The 13,717-nt window shown below is 44.1% G+C and overlaps 1 protein-coding gene across 5 annotated transcripts in view; it reads left to right on the forward strand.

The window, feature by feature from the left end:
- FAM131C (family with sequence similarity 131 member C) overlaps positions 1-13,717 on the forward strand; it is a 169,397-nt gene that overhangs the window by 105,596 nt on the left and 50,084 nt on the right. The gene's annotated exons all lie outside the window — the stretch shown is intronic.

The following is a 13,717-nucleotide window of genomic DNA, read 5'->3' on the forward strand; positions in this document are numbered from 1 at the left end:
CAGTGCTGCCCCTTCCCCACCCTTCCACCTGTCTAGGGAGTTGTCACCACTTGTCACTTAGGGTCTGCTGCACAGACAAGGTGAACAGAGAAGACTGTGAAAGTCACTCTGTCACCTCAATGACTACATGGAGACCTCTGGGTGAGGCACGTTCTCCACATCTCCCATCAGATCTCAGCCTGACTCCTTCCTAGTCGGAGAGACATGTCTGCAGATGTATAATGTCTTCTCTCTCCTGTTTGCTGAGAAACAATCGAGTTTGTTAATGACATGGAGTGAGGAGCTGAATGTATGAGTGGAGCAGAGAGGAGGACGCGTCACTGTCAGGAGGAGATATATTTACCCAAGGTGAGGAGAGGTTGCAGAGGACCTGTTGTTGTTCCACAAGGTCAGGTCTGACAAGAAGGTGGAACAGGGAGAGTTCCTGACCTCTGAGGGCTTTTGAGGGACCCAGAAATGTTTGGAGAACCGTTGTCTGTCCACTGGGGCCTTGTGACCTGTCTGAGGAGCTTCAGAGGGGACATGTTTGATAGGGTGACATCAGCACAGATCTATGCAAAGTCCAGACAGGTGGGCGGCCATAACTGAGCAGAGATTTCACACCCAGTATCAGCAACTTATTGGAATTTTTCTCACAAACTGAGGCCTTCCTGGTGATGTCACTCAGTGTTCATAGTGACATCACCTGTTGCCCCAGCTGAAGCCAATGGGTCCATAATCACTTCCCAACCCACAGCTGACCCTCTTCCATACTGAACAAAATCACTGACCCATGGATGAGAAAAAGATCCTTCACTCTGAATAGCTGTGACATCATAATGTCTCCCCGAGGAACATTGATGTTACTGAAAAGAACATAACTTATTGTCATGGCATAATAATTACCAGTGATGTCATCATGTGTCCTCAAGGGAATGTGATGTCGGAAGAGACCTTCCTATCAGAACAGAGTTTAAAGGGGTTCTGTGGCATGTTTAAAAAAAAAAAACAACAACTGACTGTTACCTGGGGCTTCTATCGAGCCCCCTGCAGCTGTCATGTTCCCCGCCGTCCTCCTACGATCCTCTGTTCCCCGCCGCCGGTCCCGGTCTAATTATTCATCTAACTAGACGAATAATGCACGTCATCGGGAGCTTACTGCGCAGGCGCAGTATGACGTTTTCTTGTACCGCGCCTGCGCAGCAAGCTCCCAATGACGCACACGGCCGTGCAGCCGCAGTCTAGTTATAGGAATAATTAGACCGTCAATGGTGTATGGCCACCTTTAGAGTTAAGAAACATCAGTTATCTATGCAAAAGAGCTTCTCTGAGCTCTTTGACCCAACTTGGGTCGAAGACCGCCCTGTTTTCTGAAGCACTTAAGGTGGCCATACACTTATAGATTTACAGCAGCTTCGACCAACAGATTTATTTGTCAGATGCCTGTCAGGTCGAATCTGACAGGAAACTATCTGATGTGTGCCACACACTGGGAACAGATTTCAGAATAAAATCTATTGGAAATCTATTGAAAATCGATCTAAAGGCATTACTGCACCATTAGATCCAATGCTGCCAGCAGCAGATCGACCTAGATCTTCCATCCTGTCAGATAGATCAATTCGATCGAAATCGGCCGCAAATCGATCGGCCGTTTTATCGTGCATCGATTTGCGATCAAATCGATCTCTGAAATCGACCAGTGTATGGACCCCTTTATACATCAAAGAAACAGTGTGAGAAAGCTTCAGGTAAAGTTTTACTACAGGAAAGTTCAAAGGATCATTAGCTCTTCTCTGTCTCAGAGTGTGGTTTTTAAACTGCAAATATGACAGAATGATGCAATGTTATAAAAAAAAAAGAAGCTAAATAACTGAAAAAAATGAGACTTTTCTTTGCTACTAATGTTCTATTCATTATCCGTACTACACATACAATCCATTCATACAGTTGTTTTTTCACTTCAGTGTCACTTAAATACCTTCTTCGCAGAAAGGCAGCAATGAACAGGAACCGATTTGGTTCTGGTAGAAGTTGGGTGAAAACGGGTTGGTTATTACAATTTATTGCTCGATATTAGCTGACTTTATAGAAGAAATATTTATGTAATTATTATCACATATTACAGCAGAGCATAGAAAGGAATATTGTATAAAATAAGCATTGTGTGACGGGCATGATATACTCTCCACACGCTCAGTCAGGTGTGAGGGAAGATCAGTCAATTTCGGGAGTCTCTGCACACTTAAGCTGTGTACACACTTGAAAGATTAATGAAAGATTACAGACCAATTTTACCCCCTTCCATGTAGTATGAGAGCCATACTCTACAGCAGGGGTCTCAAACTCAATTTACCTGCAGGAGGCAAAGTCAGGATGAGGCTGGGCCGTATAAGGAATTTCACAATCGCGGCGCATCGCCGCCTCTGCCCGCCCCTCTCACCCTTCCTTCACAGAGAGGGGCGGGGAGAGGCGGCGATTCGTGCGGCGATTGACGTCAGGAGGGGCAGAGCTGAAGCTGAAAGCTCTGCCCCTTCCAGGAAATGCCGGTGGATTGCCCCCCGGGCGATTTGGGGGCTCTGCAGCCCTCGTTTAGTGGCGGGGATGCGGCGGATTACTTGGGAGCACTGAAGCGAACTATAAGGAAGCTTTTGCCAGCGAGGGCCACAAAATATTGTATCGAGGGCTGCAAATGGCCCGCGGGCCGCGAGTTTGAGACCCCTGCTCTACAGTCTATGCTATGGAGCTGAACTCCCCATCAGACAGAAATCTTTGCCAGATGCTGCACACAAAGATGCTGTACACACTCAACAGATCAGTATCTGCAAAAGATCCGTTCCTGCAAAATGCATTCATAGTCTATGATATCTGCAGATCCTCATACACACCTTGTTTAACTGACATTCATCTGCAGATCTGACAATCATCTGCAGATCTGAAGATCCATCCTGGTGGATCTGATCTGCAGCTGAATGTCTGTTAACCACTTTACCCCCGCGCGTACGTATTTCTCCGCCCCTTTTTCCATCCTTTAAAAACCAGGGACGGAGAAACACGTACTTTCCGCGTTCCCGACGCTGCCCGCGCTCCCGCTCGTAAACACGCCGCCCGCCGCTAGTAAACACGCCGCCGCCCGCTCGCCCAGAGATCAATGAACGGGAAAATCCATTCCCGTTCGTTGATCTAAGCCCCGCAATGATCAGCTGCTCTCCTATAGGCAGCGCGATCATTGTGAGAAAAAACTCACGTGTCCAGCCTCCTTATTCTTCCTCCAAGCTTCCGGAAGGAAGCTTGGAGGTCGCATTAAAACAAAAAGTTACTGTGGCCATCTTGTGGCCAAATAGTAAACTACACCCTACACATTTTTCACATAATTTGCATATATTCAGCAGTGGTGCCTGGGAGACATCTCGAGCTCACTCCAACCTGAATTATCGCAAATTCTTTCTGTTTTAGGAAAGCAAACTTTTGTTTTTCTTAACATACAAATAAATGACTTTTACACATAAAATTAACTCATTACCTCCCACACTCCCCATTTTTTTTTTTTTTTTGTAATTAAAAAAAATTAAAAAATTTACAATTAAAAAAAATACATAAATAGTTACCTTAGGGACTGAACTTTTTAAATATTTATGTCAAGAGGGTATAACACTGTTACTTTATAAACTATGGGCTTGTAATTAGGGATGGACGCAAAACTGAAAAAAATGCACCTTTATTTCCAAATAAAATATTGGCGCCAAACATTGTGATAGGGACATAATTTAAATGGTTTTATAACCAGGACAAAAGGGCAAATACGTTTCATGGGTTTTAATTACAGTAGCATGCATTATTTAAAAACTATAATGGCCGAAAACTGAAAAATAATTATTTTTTTTCCCCACATTTTTCCTATTTTCCCATTAAAACACATTTAGAAAAAAATAATTCTTGGCATAATGTCCCACCTAAAGAAAGCCTAATTGGTGGCGAAAAAAACAAGATATAGTTCATTTCATTGCGATAAGTAATAATAAAGTTATAGACGAATGAATGGAAGGAGCGCTGAAAGGTGAAAATTGCTCTGGTGCTCAGGGGGTAAAACCCCTCAGTGGTGAAGTGGTTAAACAATGTGTGTATAATGATCTGCAGATATCATAGACTATGAATGCAATTTGCAGGAACAGATCTTTTGCAGGAACAGATCTTTTGCAGATACTGATCTGTTGAATGTTTACAGCATCTTTGTGTGCAGCATCTTGCAAAGATTTCTGTCTGATGGGGAGTTCAGCTCCATAGAATAGCCTGTGTAGAGGAGTATGGCTCTCATACTACATGGAAGGGGGTAAAATTGGTCTGATATATTTCATTCATCTTTCAAGTGTGCACACAGCTTAAATCTCATATGTCCGTGTTTGGTGGATTTCAGATTTCAGCCACTTTAACCAGTGTCTTCTGTTTTTCAGGGGACTCTGGTAATAGATCTCTGTACTCCTAAGCTCCCAGCTCTGCCCACCTGTTGCACCCATTACCAGAGGCTCCCCTCCCCTTGCTGGATTCATGTTACAGGAGGAGGGTAAATAGCCCAATATTGGCAGGAATTGTAAATAACACTGCAGGGTGGCCCCTTAAGTGCACCCTTAGTGGCTAGCTCTTGAGCGCTTTGAGTCCGACAGGAGAAAAGCACTATACAAATGTTCAGATCATTATATGAGAGAGGGAGCGATATCTCTATCTCTAAAGCTTGCGCCCCCCGGTGCCATAGCCAGCAATCAGCCTAATTTATTCAGCCAATCACTGACCCTAGCCTATTGGTCTCCCAACTCACCCTACCCACTGCATGATGTCACTCCCACACTGCATAGCAACAGAACACATCACTAGAATGCAGCAGGCTCCTGACATCACACTGTGGGAGCCTTGTTGCATTGTGGGAAATAACAGCTGTTTGCAGCTCTTTCCAACTGCCAAAAAAGTAAGCAGCATCTCCTTCCACTGACATCACCTGCCAGCAGTAAAAATGTCACCATGTGATAAATGTCAGAATGTAAATAAGGGAGAGGAAAGATTTTACAATGGGCTAAACACTGACTAAATCATTTGTACATAATTACTGTAAAATGAAGTACCTTTTGTATTACATTATTTTCACTGGAGTCCCTCTTTAAAATATACAACATCCTGGTTGCGTCATCATTCGGTCCCCTCTTCACTTTCCTAGCAGCAGAGTCACTAGCAGGAGATTATGCTTCTTCTCACACTGGCTAACCTTCAGGCTACTTTCCCACCAGGACGTTGTGTTTTAGGGGACCTTATGGTCGCATAACGTGCCCCTAACGCAACGCCTGGTGGTGTTGGATGTGGACGTCAGAGCGAGCCGCGTTGTGCAGCTCACTCTGGCGTCCGTGATGCCGTGATGTGTACTTTGTGACGCATGTGGCATCACGTGGTCCCGCCAGCCAATCGCAGCACAAAGCGGCCGCTCCAGGAAGTAAACACTGTCACAAAGTGCAGTGAATATTAATTAGCCATGTGCCTGGCTGCTCTCCCCTCCTCCCCAACATTACTGAGCATGTGCAAACAGTCTAACGCGGCTTAGCCGTACTGCATGCAGTACTTTCTCTTGACGTCTAGCGTTACAATGTAACGCAATGTGGGCACTGTGAACAGCCCATTGATTTTTCATTACTGTGCGGTGGGCTGCGTTACAGGCTGCTCTAACCTGCGCCTGTAACGTCCCACTGTGAAAGCAGCCTCAAGACACAGAAATACACTTCCCATAATGCCTAGCGGTGATCGTTAGCTGCCTCTACCTGGGTGACATCACCGGATCCCACGGCTGTTGTTCGTTTTTAGTTCTGCGCTCTGTCGCCATAGAACTGGTAGAATCGTAAAAATGCCCACCTGTTGTCATGCAAACACATCATTTTTTTTCAGCCCCTTTTACAGAAAATTAGAATTAACAAATAAGTAAAGGATGCCATACACACATAGATTGCCACCCAATATGGTCAACAGATCGATCCCTCTCTGGTCTGAATCTGATCAGAGAGGGATCATATCCTGTCACACACAGCACATAGATTTTCAATAGATCTCATACTGTCAAACTGCATCGTCAGTGCAGCGCAACACCCACCGCTGCTCCTGCCTCTGTTCGATGGAGATCTTCCATCTGGTCAGATCGATAGTTTTGATCGATTTTTGTGAAAATGTATGGAAAGTACAATTAATTTGATACGCTGGGACATAAGATGCTCATTAACGGTACAATTTTTCCTTCAGATTTGATCTTTCGACGCAGTTTGACTGATCAAAACTAATCAGAAGGCAATTATGGATTGTTCACACTAACTGAACAATGTAAGGTTTTACATTCCAATTCGATCATAAGAGCAAACTCTCGGATTTTTTTTTTTTCATTTTTCAATCTAACAACAAATTGTTTCACATCAATTTGCGCCACACGCAGCACAGTTTTTTATACAATTCGATCATAAAAATTGCTTTGAAAGATTGAATCTGAAGGAGAAATTGTATTGTTAATGGGCACCTATAGATTTACAGCAGAGTCCCCAGTATCCAGCAACAGTCGTCTGGTGGTGGTTACCTGTGCTTGCTGGTTGCTTGAGCAACCGGCTAAGACAACACAAACCTCCCCCTGCAAATACTCAGCGAGCCTCCAGCGGTGTCTGGCAGTCTCCCCACACCTCTTCATGGGCTCCCAACAGCTTTCTGGCGTCCTCAGTGCATGGAAGCTGCTAGTCACATGACCTGCATCTGGTCATGTGACAAGCCTGCTTCTGTGCACCGCGCTGAAACGCCCGGTAGGAACCGCGCAGGCAGGTACGGGGAGACAGACATCGCTGGAGTCCCGGTAAGTATTTAAAATGCCTCCAAAACCCCCGAAATGCCCCAAAACTGTAGTTCGTGGTTATCCCTTAGGCATGCCAGTTGGTTGAGACTTCCGGTTGTCTGAATTCCAGATAACGTAGATTATGCTCCCAGCCATTGAATCTGCCAGCAATCAATGGGGTAAATCGCTGTGTATGGCCACGTTAAAGGACCACTATTGTAAAAATATTAAATACTGTAAACACATACAAATAAGTAAGTTTCTTCCAGAGTAAAATGAGCCATAAATGACTTTTCTCCTATGTTGCTGCCACTTACAGTAGGTAGTAGAAATCTGACAGAACCGACAGGTTTTCGACTAGCCCATTTCCTCATGGGGGGTTCTCAGGGTTTTATTTTCAAAAGCACTTAGTGAATGGCAGTGGCGTAGCTAAGGAGCAGTGGGCCCCGATGCAAGTTTTACATTGGGCCCCCCCAAGTACTCTATACGTAACAATTGATACGGCGCACCAAAACCTGCCAATGGCAACTACAGTGTTAGAGGTGCAAGAAAAGGATGGGAAACAGTTTAAGGATTACCACTATTCAAAGTATCTATAGAAGTGATTATTATGAGCACAGGACCAATAGAGAGCTAATACTGTAGTTGAGGGAGGGCCCTTCGGGACCCTCTGGCCCAAGGGCCCCGATGCGGTCGCTACCTCTGCAACCCCTATTGCTACACCCCTGGTGAATGGCAGTTGCTCTGCCCAACTGCCAAAAAAAGTGTAAACAGGTAGAGTGGCGGTCTGCATCTTTATATAGATCTTTTTCAGATTGTCTTTTTAGAAGTAATAAAAGCCTTGTGGAGAATCCCCCATGAAGAGATGGATTAGTCCAAAACCTGTCGGTTCTGTCAGATTTCTACTATTTACTGTAAGTGACAACAACATAGGAGAAAAGTCATTGCTGGCTCATTTTACTCTGCAAGAAACATACTTCTTATTTGTATGTGTTTACATGTATTTTAAATCTTACAATTTCCGCAATAGTGGTCCTTTAATAGACGACAATATCTTAATTTAAAACCTATATAGACCAGCATGCCCCCCCACCCTTCCCCCGGCTTTATAAATTCCATTCCGCCGCCCTCGAATCGCTCTGGATTCACCCGTGTATATAAATAGAAGCGTGAACGCTCTAACGGCCCCAGAAAATACTGAAGCGTGAATGTGGCCTGATGGCAGCGAGTGACACGATGCCGTCGTCTGCGCAGCGTCACGCCGCGCCGCTGGCTGCTATAAATGATAGCGGGGGAGGGGGGATGTCACTATTACAGAACAGCGCGTCTCTGATCCAGCCGCCAGTATAATGATGATGAAGTATCGGGTCCCGGGGTTGCGGCTGAGGTCGGGTGACAGTTGCCGGTTGTTCACTGTCAGAGTCCCATATCTGGGCATCGTTTGCGTCCGCCCACGTAATTCGCGGAGCGCTGCTGAGTGACAGCTGTTGTTGTGCTTCGGAAAACTGCCGCTCCAGGTGCCGGTGGCCAGGCTGAGAGGGGGAGGCTGGGGAGGCGCTAATTGGTTTGGAAAGGAACGCCGGCCGGATTCTGGCGCGTCCTTAAGGGAACGGCGCCCGCCCACATCGCTGCTATTCTAGAAAAATAGTCAAATAATCAAAATGTTCAAAAAATGGAAATAAGACTTAGGGAGAGCAAAACAGCGGCAGTGGAGGCATGGCGTACGCCCCCCTCCCCCATTAGAAAGCCTAAAGGTAGCCATACATCTAGAGATTTGGCTGTACGATAATTCGATTAGATCATTTTATCGAATAAAGAGAGAATCGAGTGTGCTCCAGTATTGCCCAATTGATGAAAAGTGGCCGATATCCTGTCTGATTGACTAGCATAGTCGATCGAGCGGGGGGTGGGGAAAGATATTGGTCTATCGCACAGGAAGTGGCTACCTCACATATCAATCAATTGGCTCTGAATCAGTTTTTGCATTCAGAGCATTGAGGCACAACATTGATCAGATCGATAAGTGAAGGTAAATTGCATTGAATATCGTTTGTGGTGTGTGGGCCACTAGTAGATCACTTTGTTGATTGAATAAGAATCGCTAGATATATGGTTGCCCACTAATTTTACAATCTTGATTGTACAATCTGACTACTTCTATGTAATGACTTTAAGCTTCTACATAGATTTGGTAAAATTGTACAATCAAGATTGTATCATTAGTGGCCACCTTTATGCACCTCCCCAGCCCCCCTCATTAGAGAGCATAGTGTACGTCCCCAGCCCCCCTTGTTAGGAAGAATTATCTCTACTGTGTAACTTCCACCTATATTGAAGTTTTATGTAACCAAACACAACACTGACGCTACAACTAGCGCCCAAAATGGTAAAGATGCTAATCTTGCATTCAAAACTTTTTCTGCTGTTATAGTTTGGAGTTATCATTAGGAGCACTAGCCCTTTAATAGCCATTGCCATTCAGTTGCATGCTGGGGGTTCTTTTTATCTATTATATATTCCTCCTCTTCCCTTTATTTCCCTGCCTAGCTGAAACATGACCCTCTGCTCACTTGTGTTTACAAGCAAGGCTCGAGTGACTCAGCGATTGGAGGAGAAAAGAAAAAAAAAAGTTAAGGAAAGAAATGACATCAGTATTTAACCTCAAACTGTGGGCAAAAAACATGGTTCCCACCAGGAACAGAATTATCTTAATTTACTATATAACATTTACTGAAAAAATCGTGGACAGTACAACACATGTGTTATGTAAGTAGATCAAGGGCTTGATTCACAAAAGAGTGCTAACTATTAGCACGGCTGTTTTTGCGTGAATTTTTGCGGTTTCGCGCAATCGCGGTTTTTAGCGCGCAATTAAACGTCTTCGCAAATGTGAAGTTTCACGCGAAATCGTTAATGTTTCTGCATGAAAACGATAACGATTTCACGCGAAAATTCACATTTGCGCGCGAAACCGGCCATGCTAACAGTTACCACTCTTTTGTGAATCATGGCCCAAATATTTATCTACTTATATGTGTGTTTTTTTCCCCTGGCATAGTATGGCTAATCCTACTGCTTTAAAAAAAATGCACTGTACCCACACTGTATACTTACCATAAACTCTCTATAAATGTTGAAATACAGTAATTAAAAACAAGACACAGGGCAGACTTAAAGAGGAACTCCATTGAAAATAATGTAATAAAAAAAAGTGCTTCATTTTTACAATAATTATGTATAAATGATTTAGTCAGTGTTTGCCCATTGTAAAATCTTTTAAATCCCTGATTTACATTCTGACATTTATCACATGGTGACATTTTTACTGCTGGCAGGTGATGTAGCTGCTGCATGCTGTTTTGGCAGCTGGAAAGAGCTGTAAACAGCTATTTCCCACAATGTAACAGGGTTCACAGACAGGAAACTGCCAGAAGTACCTCTGTACTCAGAGCTTCTTGTGGGAGGGGTTTCACCACTATATCAGTCATACAGCGCCCCCTGATGGTCTGTTTGTGAAAAGGAATAGATTTCTCATGTAAAGGGGGGTATCAGCTACTGATTGGTATGAAGTTCAATTCTTGGTCGGAGTTTCTCTTTAACTTGATGTGACAGATGTCTATTACTGTATAAAGAGGTGCAAAAGTAGATGTATGCATCCTGCAAGGCCAGGACTTTTCTTTTTGGTTGTTTGAGACTTCTGGTTAACTGAGTTCTGGATAACGGGGTTTTACTGTTCTAAGATTTGCCTGAGATCGCTGCTGTTCCCTGGGTAATATCCGAATGAAGGCCTGGTGCACACCAAAAACCGCTAGCAGATACACAAAATGCTAGCAGATTTTGAAACGCTTTTTCTTCTTTTTCCGTAGCGTTTCAGCTAGCATTTTGCGGTTTTGTGAAGCGTTTTTGGTGTAGTAGATTTCATGTATTGTTACAGTAAAGCTGTTACTGAACAGCTACTGTAACAAAACGCCTGGCAAACGGCTCTGAAGTGCCGTTCTTCAGAGCAGTTTGCGTTTTTCCTATACTTAACATTGAGGCAGAAACGCATCCGCAATCCAAAATCTGCAGCAGCCCAGGAGTATGCGTTTCTGCAAAACGCCTCCCACTCTGGTGTGCACCAGCCCATTGAAATACATTACCCTAGCGGATCCGCACTCGCAAGCGGATCGCAAACCGCAGCAGAACCGCTCTGGTGTGCACTAGGCCGAAGAGAGGACTGCTCGGAGGAGTGAATTAGAGTTTATGCTGTTGCCTCACACTCTGAACCTACTGCAGAAAGTGTACTCATTTCAGGTCCGGCTGTAGTTATTAAGCAGGAGCTACACATAAGTGTAGTCACCGATCTGCTGACCTTCCAGGATCACTCACTGTGTTCTGATATGACACAGGTGCAGGCCGAAAACTCTTCACACCTAAGAGCAGACAATTTTTAGCAATGGCAGCCCAGATTTTATGGAATCCATAATATTCATTTCCTTCCGGCCCACATACGCCCTTTCCTGCTCCGTGTGGAACAAGCCATAATTACCGTATATAATCGCATATAAGCCAAGATACCCACTTTTCTCTCAGAAACCAGGAAAAAGGTGATTGACTCACATATAAGCCCCCCTCCTCAGTATAGCCCCCTCCACAGTAGCAAGATGTGCCCCCGGTACAAGTCACCCTTCCTCCCCATAACCAAATGTACCCCAAGGATGATACAGCTGTGTCTAAAAACACCACGATGAAGTCATAGATATGAGACAATTGCCACACTATCAGCCCCGATCATTGCAAAGCTGACACGTTGCTTCGCTCCACAAGCCAGGGGACACAGGGAGTATTGAGCAGCGCACTCTGCATACCATGCTGCAGGGGATGGGGGGTGCTGACATGGCAGGGAGCCAGCTGGCAAGAGCAGGATCACTAGTGCACAAATCTTACACTCCTCTGCCAGTAACTGCTCCACCATCCATTCTGCTCCACTCGCATATAAGCCAAGAGGGTAACTTTCCAGCACATTTTTTGTGCTTAAAAATTAGGCTTATACGCGAGTATATAAAGTATTAAAAGACAATCAGATTCTGGTCAGTGCTTGGCTGTCAGTACCATATTTCCCCTAAAATAGTGATTAACAGCTCCCGCCACTCAGAATGAATGATCACCGCCGGCGACCATTTCATTTCAATAGAATAAGTAGTAATATTTAGTACCACAAACTTTCTCTGCAGCCGCATATCACTAATTATTCCAGTAGCGTTCTGCGGAAAACTGCGGCATTCACCACTACCTGCTCTCCGGTGATTTGTAATATTACAAACTCTGATAAATACTAAAAACATACAGCAAATAGCACCAAAGTGCTGTAAAATAAAGGATTTCCAGCGATGCCATAAAATGATGATTTGTTCAACTGATTGCTTCTTTTATAAATCTGCAGAAATAACCAATTTTCTGGAGCTTGTCTGATCCTTTACAAAGAGGCTGATTCTTTTTCTGAGCTGCAGTGCTGGTCCACAAAGAGTTCTCTCAGCAGTGGGGGAGGTGTGATATATTCTGTGCTGACATCACACTGTGGGAGGGGTTTCAACACAATATCAGTCATACAGCCCCCCCCCCCCCCCCCCCCCTCCAATGATCTATTTGAGAAAGTGTAAAGATTTCTAGTGGGGAATCAGATACTGATTGGGGTGAAGTTCTATCCTGGGTTAAAATTCCACTTTGAGTCAGTGGATGGCACATTAGAGCGCAAGCTCATGGGATTTCTGGAATGACCTCAGGTACATTATCCCAAATGTGCAGCCTGTGGCCTTCATCTTACACTTTTTATAAAAAAAAAAAAAAAAAAAATACAAAGCGCACATCAGCACATTGATTCATAGAAAAGGGCTTACAATCTAATCGGCAGCCAACAGTAGTTTGGAGGCCTCACAGAATTCCTTTTTCTTGAATTATACAGGAACAGTAAATTCGTTGTATCAGTACCTCCTTGAGAAAGTACCCCATGTGTCCCAGAAACAACTGTCAGCTTTATTACAGGACGACTGATTAGTGTGTTAGTAAACATACAAGTAGTTCCCTGAAAAAAACGCACCACTCCACTCAGGGGTACTAAATCATCTTTACTAAAAAAAAATCATAAAAACACTTAAAACACACATAGAGGGCGGCCTTGTGAACAATCAAATTGTGAAAGATCAATTCATCATATATAATAGTCACAGACTGATAATCGACATAAGACCTGAATGAATACAGATCGAACATGACCATATAAAAAATATGTATATAGACTCACGAGAATATAAAACCTGACCATAAGTGTGCAACCAGCATGAATAAGGTGCATCTAGTCACACAGTGTGCAAACAGCATAAGTAAACAGTGAAGAGAAAACCCCATGTGTATGTCCCTAACAGGGATAAGAATAAAGTGCAAAAACGGTAAGTATAGGCAGAGATGGTGCAAAGGACAACGAAAAAACGCTGAAAAGAAGGGCTGGAGCTCACCAAGAAAGGGGATGATCATGTACGGTAAATCTGTGGAGCATGGCGTGGCCAAAGGGGGACAGGGGGACGCCATGCTCCACAGATTTACCGTACATGATCATCCCCTTTCTTGGTGAGCTCCAGCCCTTCTTTTCAGCGTTTTTTCGTTGTCCTTTGCACTATCTCTGCCTATACTTACCGTTTTTGCTACACTTTTTGCACTTTATTCTTATCCCTGTTAGGGACATATACATGGGGTTTTCTCTTCACTGTTTACTTATGCTGTTTGCACACTATGTGACTAGATGCACCTTATTCATGCTGCTTGCACACCTATGGTCAGGTTTTATATTCTCGTGAGTCTATATACATATTTTTTATATGGTCATGTTCGATCTGTATTTATTCAGGTCTTATGTCGATTATC

This window comes from Hyperolius riggenbachi, chromosome 6 (genome assembly GCF_040937935.1).
Source record: "Hyperolius riggenbachi isolate aHypRig1 chromosome 6, aHypRig1.pri, whole genome shotgun sequence".
Classification (NCBI taxonomy): domain Eukaryota; kingdom Metazoa; phylum Chordata; class Amphibia; order Anura; family Hyperoliidae; genus Hyperolius; species Hyperolius riggenbachi.